Consider the following 19,459-nt stretch of genomic DNA (forward strand, 5'->3'; position numbering starts at 1 on the left):
CATTTCTATCTCTGTTGAAGTGGGAAAAAATTTTGGCAAGTCTGGAGCACGAAGTTTTTTAAAGATAAGTGATTTCTTTGTTTGTTTTAAATCTATAAGAGATGGCTGGGCACAGTGGCTTATGCCTGTAATCCAAGCATTTTGGGAGGCCGAGGCGGGTGGAACACCTGAGGTCAGGAGTTCAAGACCAGCCTGACCAACAAGGCGAAACCCCATCTCTACTAAAAATACAAAAAAAAAAAAAAAATTAGCTGGGCGTTGGTGGTGTGTGCCAGTAATCCCAGCTACTCAGGAGACTGAGGCAGGAGAATCCCTTGAACCTGGGAGGCTGAGGTTGTGGTGAGCAGAGATTGCACCATTGCACTCTAGCCTAAGTGACAAGTGAAACTCCATCTCAAAAAGAAAAAAAAAAAATCTACAAGAGAAATTTGCAATTTGAAATTTATGTCATTTGAAAATATTCACTTGCAAGGTAATGATCATAGTTTTGCATCTCTTTTTTTGCTTTAATAGCACAAGAGGAAAAATTTCAATAGGATGTTTAAAGTATTAGCCCAGGAATTTTTTTTTAAAATTCTGGGACATAGGAAACTAACCTTAAGAAACTAATTTTCCTTCTGCATTTTCAGCCAAGTAAATATATTTGTAATTTACTCAAATATTTAAATACAGAGTACTTAAATTCTACCTTTATTATTGTGATAATTAATTTAAAACATTTTAAATGATGAAGCAATTTAATTAGGAATTAATTCCATTTTGCAGACATAGTTTTGACTTGTGCTTTCACTAAAAGCATAAAAACATTCACACATATCATTCTTATTTCTCTGGGGTTTCCCTTTCTCTAAATTGAATCAAAACTATTGAGTAGTTGAAGGTGTTTTTTATATATATATAAAAATTATATATATATATATAAATTACACAGCTAGCAAAGTCTAATACCACATGTGAAGAGAATTTTTCTTCTTTTTACCTTTAGGTTATTTAGGGCTTTGAGGTCAAAGTTTTAGTATTATTAGTTGCTTTAAAGTTTTATATTTGCAGATCATTTTAATGAATAAGTGCACAGCTATTTTATAATTTCCTGTGTATGCTGAAATTAAAGGGAGCACAGGTGTGTTTAAATGTTTATCATCTATGAGCACTTAGGATTCAGGGGCTTGTGCTGTATTCTACTTCACTAGCCAAATGCATTAAAATAATTTATTGTGCTATGTTCCTGTTTTTCTTTTCAACAAAATCATTTTTGCAAGATCTTTTTAAATGGATGTTGTTTTCATTCATGGAAAATTTCAAGAACAGAAGGTTGATTTAAATGCTTTTAACTAATCACTTAACATTAATGCACTGAATCATTGTGGAGATGCTGAAAGCAATTTGAGGTTCTGGTATATGATACTCTCTAGTGAGATTTTATTGTCTTGAGATTCTGGCATATCTATCTTAATAGAAAGTTGAAGATAGAGTTTTTATGCAGTGTATGGATTACATTAGTATAGGATGTTATGAAATTTATTTTTCCATCAAGTATATGTATTAAATTTTAGCGGTAATCAGATATCCATTGTCATTTGTAAAATATTGTTATTGCTTCTGTGTGTGCCATCTAAAGAAGAGACTTGATTTTCCTTGGTAGAGTCTGAAACCAACAAACAGAAAAGGTGATTAACATGCAGCTCTAAATATAATTCTGTTTTTTATAGTACTGCTGCAAGGAACCTGTCTTCATCTTCTCCCTGCATACTTTTCATTACCAAGTGTACCCACATCTTTCTATTTTCACCCTCGCCTGGTGAAGCCTTAGCAGTATGTCTATAAGAAGCTGCTGGTTAGACCAGAAGTCAGCTCTTCTTCAGAGTTGCCAGGGTGATGTTGTTGTTGATATTATTATTCACATATGCATACACACAACAATGAAAACAGTGCATCTTTCATTTATACAGCTTACTAGACACAGCAAATCTAGAAGGGAGGAGGCATTATCCTCATTTTACAGATAAGAAAACAAGAATCCAGGAAAGTTAAGTAAATTGGCCAAGATTATGCATCTAGAAGTAAAACTCATTCACATAACCTCTATTCCCAGGCTATCCTGACTTTTTGGTTCAGGAGGATTTTCTAGTTTCTACTCTCCTTGTCTTTCTTACCTTTCATTATCTCCTTTCTACTTGTTCTTAATTGGTATGCCCATTTGTTTCTTTGCCTTGACTGTGGTATATGAATGCATCTCCACTTCAGACTGTTGAATGGATCACACTTAAGCACCAAAGAACATGTGTATTCACTAATCCAATCAACTGTGTTTGTTGAGTATTTATCATGTGTAAAGTCCTACATTTGGAGTAGCATAAAGATAAAAATAGACCTGCCTCCTTTTGCTTATATCTTCTTTGAAAGCAAGGCCTGAGGTGTGTCTGCGTTTGTGTGCGTGTGTGTGTGTGTGTGCATGTGTTATTTAGAAATATGAGAATGAAGGGAAGAATTGCAAGAAGCAGCTAAATGAGTTGAAAGTGGTTAGGGTTTGGGAATTTCGAGGCATACAGCATGAGACTGCTAGTTGTAGTATTTGACTTTAAAAATATATGTGTGGGGTGTGTGTGTGTGTGTGTGTGTTTAACAAAGTAGAAATAAAAGTAAACAAATTTCCAAAAAGCATCCTGCACTTTAGTAGAATGGCAGGGATATAGGGACAATTTTAGATATTTCAGAAACATAAGAGTCTTGCGTGGCCAGTGCCTAAGATATGGAGGGTAAAAGGCATAATGCTCTCAATAAACAAATATTTGTTGAAGACCTACTGTACACCTATCCCTGTGCTAGATACTGCGGACACAAAGATAAAATATCATTATTCTTATCTTCATCATACTCACTCTATCTCAAACTAACCTTGGGGACAATAGACCTATATAACATAATATGACAGATGAGATATATGATGATATTCATCTACCAGATACCTGGAAAGTATAGACAAGGTCCTCCCAAAGTCACGCCAGGGTGAGGAGAGATCATCAGCAGACATGGAGGGAGACAGGGGCAGGAGCATTGCTCAAGCTTGGACTGATTGGGAAGGGCAGGGTGTTCGCCTTCAGTATTTAGACTATGTGGTGGAGAATTAGCTGAGGTGAGAGTGGAAAGGGGGTTTGGAGTAAGGTGTTGCCAAGCTTTAGCCCTGAGTTTAAACTCTATGCTATAAATGTTAGGAGTTATTGGAGATGTTTGAAGAGGCAAGTGTCAAGTCAAATTTATCTTGCAATGATAGAACTTTAGCAATGGAGGATGCATGGCACTGAGAAGAGCTTCATGAAGAAACCAACAATCAGGAAGATATTAGAGTACTTGAGGATGACAAATTTCAGGTTTCTCGGGTTTTTGCTTTTGACTTTCTGACCTCAAAAATTTTATATATGTATATGTTGAAATCTGGTATTCTAGTGACACCTTATCAGTATTACTGTATATACTTAGATTTTATATTTATATATTAGAACTTATATTCAGAATATATATATTTAGAATTAAGCAATTTAAATCTTATCTCTGTAGATTATAAATTTAATGGCCAAAATATATCAGGTAGCACTGTAACGTACTAAATACCTACTGTTTAATATCACATGAACATCTGTGACTCAAAATTTTTTTTTTTTTTTGGGGGGGGGGATGGAGTCTCACTTTGTCGCCCAGGCTGGAGTGCAGTGGCGTGATCTCCGCTCACTGCAAGCTCCGCCTCCCGGGTTCACGCCATTCTCCTGCCTCAGCCTCCGAGTAGCTGGGACTACAGGCGCCCGCCACTACGCCTGACTCATTTTTTGTATTTTTTGGTAGAGACGGGGTTTCACTGTGTTAGCCAGGATGGTCTCCATCTCCTGACCTCGTGATCGGCCCGCCTCAGCCTCCCAAAGTGCTGGGTTTACAGGCGTGAGCCACCGCGCCCGGCAGCAAATGGAATTCTTAATGAAGTTTAACCCTTTATGTCTGAGTTGAAGAAAGTAATTGCTTTGTATTGTCACTTGCCTAAAATGTCTTTCATTCTTACTGTTAACAAACACAGTCCAATGGAAATTTAATGGAAGCCACAAATATGAGCTACATATATAATTTAAAATGTTCTAGTAGCCACATTGAAAACAGTAAAAAGAAACTGGTGAAATTTATTTTAATAATATACTTTATGTAATACAGCGTAATCAAAGTAGTATTATTCCAGCATGTAATCAATTAAGAAATACTAATGAAATGTTTTACATCCTTTATTTATAGTAAGTCTTGGAAATCAGGTGTGTATTTTACATTTACAGCACATCTCGATTTGGACTGTGTTTCCCGTGCTCAGTAGCCATGTGTGTCTTTGGACAGCGTAGCTCTAGAATAACCTTCTGTAGTGTTAAAACTCCACTTCAGGATTCATTCTAAATTTATTGAAACATGAGAAAATGGCTGTCAGTGTGGACTTTAGTTTCTTTCTTTATGGCAAATATGCAGGCAGTCACTGAACATGGATTTTATTTTGTTTATTGTCTTAGTGACTCAGGGTATTGATTTATCCATCTAGTTAACAGACCTTAAGTTCACCTCCTACCTCATCTTTCTGAGGCTTTTCCTTTCTTTTTATAATCACATCCTTTTGTTCTCAGCCTCAGTCGCATTTATAAATAAAGCAGACTGTTCATCTGACATCTTGGAAGACAGACAGGAACATCAGACAGAGAAAGAAAAAGGAAACCATCTCCTTCATAACTGCTTGCCCTCTTGTAATGAAACCTGTAGTATTTGATATGATAATGAATTCTTGAAATTGTTTTCAAGATGCCATCTCCCTAATACTCTTGGGTAATGAATAGTGAGAAGCACTGTTCCCTCATTAAGATGCCTGAGGGGTCCTGGACACCGATGTGGAGAAGAGCCACTGTAGAGACCGTACGTCTGAATTGTGGACTTTGCTGTATGACAAACCCCTGCAAATGATGACATGTCACTAGAATATCAGAGTTCAGCATTTCAATTTTACATGTAAGTTAGGATGGAGCAGAGAGACCAGTTCTAAGTATTTTGTTAGTCTTCACAGTTATCAACCTTCAATATCTGTATTACTAGTATGATACTGATAAAGAAATATACCTAGAGTATTTGCCTATGTTGCCTAAGGATACAATGTAAATAGTAGAAACAGGATTTAAAACCAGATCTCACTGACCCTAAACTTTCCACTGCAATATACTGCCTGCTTAGATAAAATCTCTCATCCCAGAATACTCCACGCTGTAAGTTTTCAGTTGGGCATGGTGCAAAGGGACCAGGAGACAGTTTCCAGTCTCAGCCCTGATATTAACTGGTTATAAGAACATGTGGATATTCGTCATCTTCCCTCTAATATTTTACATCTGCATCTGTCACAGGCAATGTGCTAAGAGTAGTGATGTTAAAAATTCAACCCATTTTTCCAGGAGAGGTACCATGATGAAATCAAATTCTCTCTGTCCTCCAAAATTACCATCTGCTTAAAGGTAGAAGCTTCAGTGCTTTGGAGGCAAGCAGGCCTAAGTTCAAAACCCAAACTTGTGTCTTAATATCTGTGTGAAGACAGGCATATTATTTAGTCTCTCTGGATCTCAGTTTCTTCACTGTAAATTGAACTGTGGTAAAGAATCAATGATAAAATATAGTAGATATATTTTATTCTTTGTGAGTTTTACTTGTAAATCATTTCTTATATAAATGTTAAAATATTAGTGTTGGGCCAGGCATTGTGACTCATGCCTGTATTCCCAACACTGTGGGAGCCCAAGTAGGCGGATCACCTGAGATCAGGAGTTCTAGACTAGCCTGGCCAACGTGACAAAACCTTGTCTCTACTAAAAATACAAAAATTAGCTAGGCATGGTGGCACATACTTGTGGTCCCAGCTACTTGGGAGGCTGAGACATGAGAATCACTTGAACCCAGGAGGCAGAGGTTGCAGTGAGTAGAGATCTTGCCACTGTACTCAAGCCTGGGTAACACAGGGAGACTCTGTCTCAAAAAAAAAAAAAAAAAAAAAAAAAAAACAGTTCCATAGGAATTCAGAGAAAGACAAAGATAATTTAAGAACTGGAGTGTTATCAGGGAACATTTAAGAAAAAATGAAATTTTAGGCTGGTAGAGAAAGGAAGGGAGGATTTGGACAGGAGAACTCAGCAAGGCAGAGAGATACTGTATGAAGCAAAGGGAAAAATCAGGCATGGCGTATATTAGGAAATTTGACATTTGTCATGTTTTTTGAGCATTTAGACATGGTCCAAGTTGTTGAGTTTTTGGTCATAAGCTAACCATAAAACTGCGTAGCTGCTTCTGCCTTAACGTATAACTGTAGCTTTAAGAAAAGAAAAAGAATAAATCTTTTGAGGTGGATTGTCTTTTATAGACTCAGCTACTGCACTGTTTCATCAACTGCAGATTCTGATTTTTGGGGGCCGCTTCATTGTCTCATTTTTCCATGTCTGTATTTTTCCATTTTTCATATTTAATGTCCTGAACTTTCACCTTCTTTTAGAATGACAGCTTTGTGCTTTTTATTAGGTTTCACAGAACTAATTTAAATGCTTATTGATTTAATACTATTTATTTAATTTATTTAATGTTATTTTTATTTCATAACATTATTAAATGAGGCCAGATTACTTGAATTTCTAAGTATAAAGCTCATGTAATTTTCCAAAATAAGTATTTTAAAGATACTGAATAATTTATAAAAGTCTTCAGAAATTTGAGTTGATTTGGCTTTGGTTACATTGATACACATACACACACACAAACTCTTAAAAAACATTTGATTTTTTGTTTTTTGTGTTTTTTTTTTTTTTTTTTGAGAAGGAATCTCACTCTTTCACCCAGGCTGGAGTGCACTGGCGCGATCTCCGCTCACGGCAAGCTCTGCCTCCCAGTTTCACGCCCTTCTCCTGCCTCAGCCTCCGGAGTAACTGGGACTACAGGCGCCCGCCATCACGCCCTGGCTAATTTTTTTTGTATTTTTTAGTAGAGACGGGGTTTCACCGTGTTAGCCTTTTTGAGGACTAGGCACGGTGGCTCACGCCTGTAATCCCAGCACTTTGGGAGGCCGAGGCGGGTGGATCACAAGGTCAGAAGATCGAGACCATGCTGGCTAACACAGTGAAACCCCGTCTCTACTAAAAATACAAAAAATTTACGGACGCCTGTAGTCCCAGCTACTCGGGAGGCTGAGGCAGGAGAATGGCGTGAACCCAGGAGGCCGAGCTTGCAGTGAGCCGAGATCGCACCACTGCACTCCAGTCTGGGTGACAGAGCGAGACTCCATCTCAAAAAAAAAAAAAAAAAAAAAAAAGGTAAGGAAAAGTTTGTCTTATCTCATATAAGTCCTACTACAATTAATGAAGACTGCATCCTGACTTTTTAGTTCTTTTGGTTCACCTGATAGAGTTTAAATATCCTATAGGAAAGAGTTCATTTAGCCATGCTTGCCTCTCTTAATGGGAGCTAAGTCATATGCAAGATTCCAGATTTTTCAAACAGCATGTATTTTAAATAAATCAGGTTAAATAGGAAATAATTGGCTTATAAAACATTGAAATTAGAAGAATCACTTCTATATTTTATATGTATTTATAAATGTGAAAATATTTTTCTAATATATCATAATTAAGAAATAGCAGAATGGTGTAGGTGATAGTGTTAAAATGCTCTAATACCATTTTAGTTCTTTTTCTGCTTTAAAAATCTTTTTATTGATGTAAATGTAGAGAAAATTGCACACCTATCGAAAGTATGCAGTTCATTGAATCTTCACAAACTGAATACACTCTGTAACCAGAATTCAGATCAAGAAACACCATTTCTATTATTGCCATGATGCCCCCACGACCCTTTCCAGTCACTGCCCTACCCTGAGGGTAGCCAGTATCATTACTTCTAACCACGCTGATTAATAATAACTTCTTTTATACTGAGAAAACATTGTTTAAATATATATGACATTACAGAAATACCTGTATGGTTTTTTTTGTTTTTGTTTTTTGAGATGGAGTCTCACTCTGTCGCCTAGACTGGCGCGATCTTGGCTCACTGCAACCTCCGCCCCCTGGGTCCAAGCGATTATCTTGCCTCAGCCTCCCCAGTAGCTGGGATTACAGGCACCTGCCACCCCGCCTGGCTAATTTGTGTATTTTTAGTAGAGACGGGATTTCACCATCTTGACCAGGCTGGTCTTGAACTCCTGACTTCATGCTCCACCCACCTCGACCTCCCAAAGTGCTAGGATTACAGGCATGAGCCACCGTGCCTGGCCCTGTATAGGTTTTATAGTATGCTTATTGCCCTTTATGTTTATTTGTTTAAATATGCAATTTTAATGCTATTTTCAGCCTGAAGATAAACTAATTTTTAATGAATTTCCTGTGGCCTCAGAGAGAAGGAGGGAGACTGATACACGTGTGCATACATACATACATACACACACACAACACACTAAAAAGATTTTGCCCTACCACAAATTCTTCTGATTTAAAGCAGTGGATTAGCAAGAAAACATATTATCAATGGTAAGAAGGAAAAAAAACCATATTATTTCATTTAATTTTTTTAATATTTGGAATTATTTGGCATTAAAACAGAGGATTTTATTTTTAAAATCAGTATTTGTGATATCATGTCACTAGGCTTTAATGGAGATAAATTAGAAACTTTCTAGAATGGTAGAGGAAACAATATGGCTTTATGAATCAATATGTATTATGCCTTTTCCAAGCCTTCTTAATGAAACAATTTTCACCTTAAAATTTTGTTTTAAAACATGCAAAATTAATAATAATTATAATTTTATTATGATTTAACATTATTTTGAAAATCTCTTATCAGCTAATTCTAACTTTTTAACTTCTATACCACAGCCCTGAGAGGGACGCTATGAGGGGAATGTATATTCTTCAGAAAAGGATGTTAGTCTGAAATGAGCTTGATCTGGTAGCATAAGCTCTATCCCAAAATTGGTTAGCTGTGGCATTATCAGATATAAATTTTGGTTTGCCACCTATTTTGTTTTATTGGGAGTAGCACCATGATACCAAGGAGTGTGATTTGACAGGAAAATTCCTGAAAAATGATAAAATGTATACCTTCCTTTTAAACATAAACATTATGTTTAAAGTAGACATCGGATGTGAAAATGGAAAACAGTAGGAAAATGTATATTAGATTAAATATTTTGAGAAAAATATAAGATATGTTCCTATTTGTGCAGGTCTTGGCTTTTAGATTTGTGAAAAAGCAACTGCCTAGACTATTTATTGCTTAGTTAGCTGAACGTAAAAATGGAAGCTTCACTGACATTCAACTTCCGTAATTTATTAGAAATGTCAGAAAATCATATGTATTTAGTAGCTTTGCTTAGAACATATTTGCACGTGGGGGTTTAATAAATCCCTGTATCTCTAATTTCTTACCTAATTATTTGTTTAATAGACTCACATATTATATGTCAGAAATACACATGGATAAAGAATAATCACTCATCATCTTACCATGACAGTATGAGAATCTTTCTTTTTACCCCTTGCAGGCTTATAAACGCATTAAGACAGGAGGGAAAAAAAATTAGGAATAAGAAAAGTACAAGTGATAGGACTCAGAAAGGAAAAACAGGCCGGGCCCAGTGGCTCAGGCCTGTAATCCCAGCACTTTGGGAGGCCTAGGCGGGCGGATCATAAGGTCAGGAGATCGAGACCATCCTGGTGAAACCCTGTATCTACTAAAAATACAAAAAAAATTAGCTGGGCGTGGTGGCGGGCACCTGTAGTCCCAGCTACTTGGGAGGCTGAGGCAGGAGAATGGCGTGAACCCGGGAGGTGGAGCTTGCAGTGAGCCGAGATCGCACCACTGCACTCAAGCCTGGGCAACAGTGCGAGACTCTGTCTCAAAAAAAAAAAAAAAAAGAAAATAAAAAGGAAAAACAAAAGTGTAATTATTGTTATGCTGGGTAATGGCTTAATTAAATGAACCAGCAAAATGATAGGACTTGCTATTTGGTATTTGCTCTAAAACAATCAGTCCGCTGGGTGCCGTGGCTCACACCTGTAATCCCAGCACTTTGGGAGGACGAAGATGGGCAGATCACGAGGTTAGGAGACCGAGACCATCCTGGCTAACACAGTGAAACGCCGTCTCTACTGAAAATACAAAAAATTAGCCGGGCGTGGTAGCGGGCACCTGTAGTCCCAGCTACTCGGGAGGCTGAGGCAGGAGAGTGGCGTGAACCCGGGAGGCGGAGCTTGCAGTGAGCCGAGATGGCGCCACCGCACTCCAGCCTGGGCGACAGAGCGAGACTCCATCTCAAAACAAAAACCAGTCAATGTATCCATAGAATAAGGGAAGTAGGTAGGGATATATAAAAAATGCTTTTGTTTATGGGTTAATTGTTGTAGCTAGGTGTTGGATACATGAAAGTTATTATACTATTTATGTACTTTTATTTATGTTTTAAAAAAAGTTTTTAAAATGTGTAGCCCAAAGCACGCATAGAACTTACCTAAATAATTATTCCTGTTTCAGTGACACAAGTGGCATCAGTTGCCTTTTTCATCATGTAGAAGGACAAAGGGGAAAATCTACTTAGTAATGGCAGTGTTTTTCACGTTAAATAATGACAGAAATTGGAAGAGTTATAGCGTTTTTTTATATGACTTTCTCAAGGCCAACATTCTTCTGATTGTAGTTCCAGTTTCAAGGAGACGATGTATTTTTTTTTTTCTGATACACCAAATTAGAAAATTTCCCTTTGTTCTGTGTTTAATACTATACTTTTCATATTAAATCAGGGTATTTGGTTAGTGATACGTTTTCTTTCCATAATGGAAAGTTAGTTCCATCCTAATTTGACTAAATCTATTGATCACTAAACTCTGTAAAGAAAGGCAATTTGTACCTGATTCTTATTTATCATAAAGAAATTTACTTGCCCCAAATTTATATTTTTAAAAGTCATTTCACACACACACGCACACACATAATTAATATGATATGTGTGTGCATGTATAATTTTTATCTCAGTGTTTTAGGTGTGAACAGGCAAAAGTCATAATTCATTTGTCCTCTGACTTCATTTGAAAGAAATGCTGATACTCTGATTTAAGCAATTAGTTTTTATTTTACTAAATACTGTGATTAAATCTCTCTACCTTAAGCAATGAAATGATATGCTTAGATATTTTTAAATGGGTTTTATATGGTGTGTCCCCGAAAATAAATTATGTTGACTCCTCATTTTCCAAGCTAATGAAAGGATATTATAAAATAGCAGATAAACCATGCAGGATTGTTCTTCTCCCAGCATAAGCAGTATTTAAATACCAAAGATAGAAAGAGATAAAATAGCAAGAGAAACTTAGATCTGAAAGAGCAGGTTATTTCTGGAGAATAGGAGGGATGAATATAGCCAGTCTGCCAACTATAGTGGCCACCTTCTCTCTCTGTTGTAGCCCTGCCTGGGCAAGAACACAGTAACTTGCAAGGGCAACACAATCTTTCTTCCTGACTCTCCAAAACCAATATAGGCTCTAAATTGAGTAGAAGGGAAACAGTCTCAATTAGAAAGGGAATGGAGTGAAGCAGTAGAGAAATCCTATCTGTGGGCATGGTATGAGTTCTTTTAATTATAGGAACTAAGAAATAGGGACTCACTCAGCCACCTCTTCCCACCTCAACCCCATCCCCCAAAAGGGGATATATTTAAAGGCAAATAACCTACGTGTGAAACTGAAGAGCTGTAGGGAACTAAAGCAGCTCTCTTGTGGGTTTCTTCTTATGAGGGTGCTGCTGCATTCAGTGTCTCCTCAGTTTCCTCCAAACTTCTCAGCCTCTAAGCGAGCTAGTCCTCTGCCCCTGTAACCACTGAAAATTTTCATCCCTTCAGTCCCTTTAGTTGTCCAACTTTAAGACTGCCTGTATCCTTCATCTTTCTGGAGGTACAGTAACAATGATCTAAGTAGGTCATTTTGACGTTACCGCTACACTTTTCTGTTTCCTTTTTGATGATGCCACACATCAGTGTTAGCTCAGAGCCTCTGCGTTTATGTCTGTAACTAGCCCTTTTCAAATAAAAACAAAAGATTTTAGCTAGTGGGCCTCAGACTTGGTCCTGGCATCATTCTGAGAGTCGATGTTTGTTATGAGGATAAAATCAGATGGTTATTAAGATGGTCCTTTGCCTCTGGAAGTCTGAGACTGAGACAAATCCTACCAGTCTCGGAGAAGATGTCAGTCTCTGAGAAGATGCGTACACAAGATACCATGAGATCGGTTCCCTGGAGGCAGGGACTTTGTCTTTCATGTTTCCATTTGCATCTTCTGTTGCTTAGCAGTTTGCCAAATAAGACTAACATTATTTAATATACATAATAGTAACTGATATTTATTGAGCACTTGCTATATGCCAGCTGTTTTAAGGATTTCACATTTATTGACTTAATCAGTTATCACAGCTCTTCTGCTAGGGATTTATTATTAGTTGTTACTGTTATTATTTCCATTTTACAGATAAGAAAACTAAGATACAGATAAATTACATAACCTGCCCAAAGTAATGCAGCTTTTAAGTGATGGAGCCAGAATTCAAATTTACAGAGACCAACTCCAGAGCTTGCTCTAATCATTATTCACTTAATAATCAATTGATAAATGAATAAATGATGTTAAACGTCTTTTACCCCAAAGCTAATGCAGAACTCTGATTTTAAAAACACATGGTCCTTTTGCCTTGTTTAAGGACCAAATGAGTTTCTGCTCCCAAACGTCAATCTTATAATTTTTAACCCTGTTAAAATAAAAAGCCATACCCATCCCTACTATCCCAGACCTTGTCTCCCTAGGGCGATAGCTCCAGTTCTGTATGCCCCAGCTGAAAGAAAAAGGGATGTTAGGGAACTTGAATTTACCTTACTAGTTTCCTATCATAGGAGGATGCCAGAAGAAAGCAACAACCACAGTAGATAAAGAAAAGCTCTAACCTCTTTCGAAAGTTTCATCCCTAGAATATGTTGCTCAGTTACTATCCCAGAATCCAGTTTCAGATCTGTACTCCTCCTCCTTTGAGAGAAATGAAAAGGGGTTAGGGGAAGAGAAGAAAAGAACTTCACGGCTTTCTTCTGGAGCCCGGCAGTGGTGGTCCTTTTCATGTAGAAATCCAGGAACAGTTTCAATCAGTAAACCTGGTGGAGAAATTAACCAATGTTGTATTTGTCTTAATTCAGGAAGTCACAGTATGTTTTCATTATTTATCTAGAAATATTACAAGCTGCAAATACACCCTTATTTAGATATTCTGATTAAAATACCTTCTTGGGGAATGTAAATTAGCACAACGACTATGGAAAATAGTATGGAGGTTCCCAAAAAAACTAAAGGTAGAACTACCATATTGCTAGATATACCATATCCAGCAATCCCACGGCTGAGTATATATCCAAGAGAAAGGAAATCAGTGTTTATCGAAGATATAGCTGCACTTCTGTTACTATTGCAGTACTATTTACAATAACCAAGATATGGAATTAACCTGTGTCCATCAATAGATGAGTGGATGAAGGCATGGTACATATTCCAATGGAATATGATTCAGCCATAAAAAAAGAATGAAATCCCATTATTTGCAGAAATATGGTTGGAACTAGGAACTAGAGGACTTTATGTTAAGTGAAATAAACCAGGCACAGAAAAACAGATACCACATGATCTTACTTATATGTGGGGGCTAAAATAAATTGATCTCATAGAGGTAGAGTAGAATGGTGGTCACCAGAGACTGGGAAGGGGGTAGGGGGAGATGAAGAGAGGTTGATTAATAGGTACAAAGATACATTAAAATAGAAGGAATAAGTGGTATTGTTTGATAGCATAGTAGGACAACTATAGTTAACAACAATTTATTGTATGTAAATAGTTAGAAGAGAGTATTCCTAACACAAAGAAATGGTAAATGTTTGAGGTGACGAATATCTCAATTACCATGACTTAATCATTACACATTGTATGTATGTATCAAAATGTCACCTGTACCCCATAAATATATACAATTATTATGTATTACTGAAAAGAGAAAAAAGAAAGTGAAGACATCCCCATGGGCAAATAGTCATGATATGAGTTAAAGTAGTCATTTGGGATTATGCTCTTCATTATCAGGTACAGTTAAGAGTTGGCTTCTTTGTACAAGATTCTTTCTTGGCCAAATTTCAGTAATGTCTATGAGAAAATTTTGCCTTAGAGTTAAATTCTAGGGTGGGCAGTTACTTGCATTAAGCTAAACAAAACATCAGATCATCATGCTCTTCTTATTCACTTTTAATTAATGGACCAACAGATTTAAAGATAGCACTATATCTATCATAAAAGAATTTTATCCTTTTAATTCACTTAAGGAAGATTTTTACATTTAAAAACTAATCATCCAGATTTGATCTATTATCAATAGAACCCATTATTTGAATCTTTGATGTTTCACTTATATGTAGTAAATAATATTTAATTTAAATGCATTGCCTTCATTTTGATAGAATGATTTATTTGGTCCTTTGCAAAAATACTACTCCTAAAACTGAACGTAGAAAAGGACTATTTGTAGCAGCCTATCTATTCAACTCGTATCAAATTTTCAGTGCTCTAAAGGTGTTGATTTTGCTTATGAAAGTGTTAGCACTCTGTATGACATCTTCAAGAGAAAATGATTGAAAAAAAAATTTTAATTGCCAAAGTGGAGGGAAAGTGTTGACCAGTAAGTTCCCAGATTAATCTGTTTCTTCAGTAGAAAAAAAGTGGTAATGAATTGAAAGGCGATATCTTGCTAGACTCTTAGATATAGAATTACTTGGTTTCAGACTAATCACAGAACTCAGGATATTGTAACTGTATTATACACAGGATATATTTGAAGAGGACTTCTGAATATCTTGTCATTTGATTTTTATTATTTTAATTATATTTTTTTAAATGAGAAATACATTAAAATTGAGAAAACCTGATGATATTCTTGTTTTTAATTGGTGATTTAAAATTATCATTGGTAGATTTTGTGTGTTCATTTTCAAACATATCTGTATAAAAATAAAATAAATCCAACAGTACTCTTTTAGCCAATATTTAGACAGTAATATCTAACTGATTTACAAAATAATCCTCTCAGCTATCAGCATCAATTCAATTTCATCTAATGCATTCTGTGATGAATTCAACATGGCCAAAGAATTATATTTTATTATGAAAATGGTACAGATGTATTCATTGTTTGGCCTGAGCAGAGCTTCTCACTCCATTCTAAGGGTATTCAAAAGCTCTTTTTCCAATTTTGTTATACCCAACCAGGGTTTCATAGCATCTATTCAACATGTGCTAAATTACACTAGATTTCTTGGTTTTGAATATCTTTATCATAAACATCGATTAAAAATAGTAGACAAGATTTTCGTGAAGAGGTTTTATCTTCTGGACACACAATATGCAAAGAGCATGAGCTGGGCTCATGCCAGGCCACTGCAACTATCTTACTAGTTGTGTGTCCTGAGCTACTCGAGGCTTTTCCTTCAACTGAAAAAATCTGAAATATTTAGGAAGGAGTGCACGCATGAACTTATAAAAAGCACCTAGCTCAACAAGTTTCGTTCTGCAAGTGATAGTTGTTATTATCTTAAAGTAAAAGTTTTGTTTTCAAGATAGGTTTTAGCACCAGGGAGGTAAAATTCATTTACTTGCCTGACCATTATAAATTTGAAATTTCTTTTCGTGAAAAGGTGATTGTTGGTTAAAAAAAAAAACAGTAGCAGATATGAGAAGCTGAAAATCCATACTACTTATGTGGTTTTGGTTTTTACATATCAATTAGAAAATATTTTAATGCTACTTTTTAAAAATAATCAAAGGACTGTACAGAAAAGATAACTCAATTGTATGTGCTATATTATACTTTAAATTCCCTCTTTTTGTGTTTTCCTGTTTTCAAAGGAGCTAGTTCATTTTCAGCCGTTCTTTTGTAAATGCCATTGCTCAAAAATGTATCAAGGTTTCAGTTATGTGACATTTTTGTCCTGAGTTTATTAGTATTTTCAGTTTAACATGTCAATAAATTTGTATAAAGTTTTGGAAACTACAGTATCATTAAAATTAGAAAAAAAAAATGATCAACAATATAAACGTAGTTTTCCCACAATTTATCTTCCAGGTTAAAATTGCATTTTTTGTTAGATGTTTCCACCCTCAAAACTGATTCTTAGAATATATTTTAAATTTTCAGTGACTAATGGTTTTCAAAATTGTCATTATAAATAGGGCTGCACATTTGTATGTCATTCTACTACCTAGAAAGTTATAGTGCACCATTGTAAAATCTGCTTTATTTTTCAAATGAGAATATCAAGTTGTTGTTAAAATAATTTAAATAAAATATAATTTAAAAGAATATTGTACTTTTAACCTTACAATTTTAAGTGATGTGATTTAGGTCTTTTTAAACAGTTTACTTGATTTTAGTAGGTATCCCTGTTACATTCAAGATATAAGGAAGATATGCCACATTGTGATTTGAATTCTGTGGTGTAAAGTAAGATACTTGCAATTTTACTCACATTGGAAACAAAATGATAAATATATATTAATATAAATTGCTCTTAGGTTTGTGTTATGTTGTTCTAACATTTGGTTAAATTGCTTTTTTATTTGTATTTAATCTCATAATTTTTTTAGCCTTGAAAAGATTAATTTGCGAGGGTTAACATCATTTGTGATTATAAGTTAAACATGCTAAAAAAAGAAGTCTCTATTAGAGTAATTGTTTGTTTCAGGTTTTCTTATATTATTGTTGTTATGGTTGGCATAACAAGGCAAGAAGTATGTTTATCAGTATAAAAAACTTATACCTGTATCAGACATTAAAATACCTACCTCAGCTACAGATATGGGTTATCTCTTAAATGTATTATGGTTGGCTGTGTAGATTCAATTACTGATAATCTAATAGATTATATCTGTAGTCAAAAGAGTAGACTTATTTTAACCACATATAATATTATTAAAGCTATTCTAAGTTGTTAAGTTTTGTGTCTTTAAACTGTTTTTATAATGTAGTTTTTCAAACATTGACATAGTCTACAGAAGACTATAATGAAACCCTGTACACATAGCCCAGCTTTAACAGTGACCAATAGATTGCTAAATTTGTTTCATCTGCACTCTCACCTTCCCTACTCTGTACCCACACACTGGATTATTTTGAAGCAAATCCAAGAGAGATTATGACTTGTTTAAAATTAGCAATTTGTATTTATAAATAGTTGACCATTTGCCTCTTGCATGGTGTTATTGTTTTTTGACAAATAGAAAACATTAAGAGTTCCCTTTGGAAGTAGTTGCCATAGTTTAGTATGAGATCATTCAGATGTATATATGTGGATATAGATGACCTGATAAAATGATCAAAGTAATTTTATTGTTTCTCAGCAGTGTAGAAAAAAATGAAGTAAACAAGAGACTAATTTAAGAAGGTCCACTTAGGGCAATCTGAAAACACACATCATAGGCATAGAGAGAATAGATATCAAACTCTGACAAGCTTTCAACAGAAAAGACAGAATGTTCTCCAAGGTAATTCTGGAATAGCTACACGGTCTGCACCACCTCCACTGAACTTTTAGCTTTCTCTTGAGACACTTGGCCACATGCCATATCAGCCCAATGCCAGCAGTACAAGGACTAATCATCCTTAGATGTGGCGTGCTCTGAAGGTGCATATAATTCTTTCAAAAACTGAAATAGGATCACAAGACTGAGGCATCTATTTCCAGTTAATTTGGTCACAGGAGTTTATCTGTCATCTTTGTTCTGTCACAGCAGTTTGTGGTAAACCTGCTTCACATGGATTATCAAATATTAAGAACAGTGGATTGCAGAATTTTCCCCCCAGTCAGTTCCTATTTTGTCACTTTTGGTTTAAACTAGATGAAACTAGCCATGGGTTTAAAAATGAACTTGACATTTTCAAACTTCCATGAAAAGGAATTGGTCAAACTTCTGGCACAATGACATAGTAGGTTATTGTATACACCATACTAATTCATTCTGATTTTCTACAAAAGGTAGGTATAAAGTTTTTACTTTAGAAAAGTATATGCAATTCAGCAACAACAACAACAAAAAATTCAGCAAAAAAAAAATTCGTCCTTTTTGCCCCAAAATGCACATGTAAGGATTCTATGCACAATATCCTTATTGTGTGCTAAAATGAATGGTAGATTTCAGAATACTTCCTAGTATTCTCAATATTTAATGGTATTTCTCAATATTTAAATATATCTGATCTATCTTAAAAGGATAACAAATTATTTTTTCCTCTGTGGTCATATAATGCCAGCGCAAAACAAGTAGGAATTTAGATGGCATGATAGCCATTTTTAATTTTTATTCGGTTTCCGTCTATTTTGGTTTCAAGAAACAAAGCCACGCATGGGTTTGAGCAAGTAGAGAGGACATTTGAAGGATGGAGTGTATGCTATCGCAAGTAGGTACCAGGAACTCATGGGCATCTGGGAACTGAAGTTGTGTGGCTGGCTTGCTACACCGTGGAACTAGATCCTGAGTAACCTTGAGGACCTCATCAGCATCAGTATGAGAGACTAGACCTTGGTTAATATTGTCATTCCAATAATATGTGCTCACTTGTTAATAGTAATATACTCTGTATGAATTTTGTAAAAATGAAGTAAAATTTGTGTTACGAATTAACATAATTTAAGAGCACGAAAGTTTAGGGAGATGGAAATGGGACTGTGACTCTTTGAAGTTTTTTTTTTTTTTTTTTTTTTTTTTTTTTGAGACGGAGTCTCGCTCTGTCGCCCAGGCTGGAGTGCAGTGGCGCGATCTCGGCTCACTGCAAGCTCCGCCTCCCGGGTTCACGCCATTCTCCTGCCTCAGCCTCCCGAGTAGCTGGGACTACAGGCGCCCACAACCGCGCCCGGCTAATTTTTTGTATTTTTAGTAGAGACAGGGTTTCACCGTGGTCTCGATCTCCTGACCTTGTGATCCGCCCGCCTCGGCCTCCCAAAGTGCTGGGATTACAAGCGTGAGCCACCGCGCCCGGCCTGAAGTTTTTTAAATACCTGAGCATACCTTTATAACAGCTATGGGAAGTTACTAATATTACCTCTATATAAATTGTCCAATTTGATGCCGCCAGCTCATAAGGAAAAAAGCTGAGAAGAAAAAACCCTACCAGTACAAATCCCCAAGGCCGAGCTTGCTCACTAGATAGTCTGCCTGTGATAGAAATTATAAGAATATAAAGAATATGCAAATATAAGAAGACTTATAAAAATCACTTATGTTTGAGGGGCGGAGTTGGCAACCCCATTTTTTTTTTCTTTTCTTTTTTTTTTTTTTTTCTTTTTCTGGATGTCAATTCTTT

At 35.8% G+C, this 19,459-nt stretch overlaps 1 protein-coding gene and 1 long non-coding RNA gene across 2 annotated transcripts in view; both read left to right on the forward strand.

The window, feature by feature from the left end:
- LOC105471091 (F-box and leucine rich repeat protein 17) overlaps nt 1-19,459 on the forward strand; it is a 544,848-nt gene that overhangs the window by 399,076 nt on the left and 126,313 nt on the right. The gene's annotated exons all lie outside the window — the stretch shown is intronic.
- Nucleotides 1-19,459, forward strand: part of LOC139363806 (uncharacterized) — a 64,784-nt gene that overhangs the window by 12,384 nt on the left and 32,941 nt on the right. Inside the window, exon 2 of the long non-coding RNA XR_011624810.1 lies at nt 1-19,459. This exon is cut by the window's right edge and continues 32,941 nt beyond it. This is a non-coding gene — a long non-coding RNA (uncharacterized lncRNA).

The sequence above is a fragment of the Macaca nemestrina genome, chromosome 6, assembly GCF_043159975.1.
Source record: "Macaca nemestrina isolate mMacNem1 chromosome 6, mMacNem.hap1, whole genome shotgun sequence".
Classification (NCBI taxonomy): domain Eukaryota; kingdom Metazoa; phylum Chordata; class Mammalia; order Primates; family Cercopithecidae; genus Macaca; species Macaca nemestrina.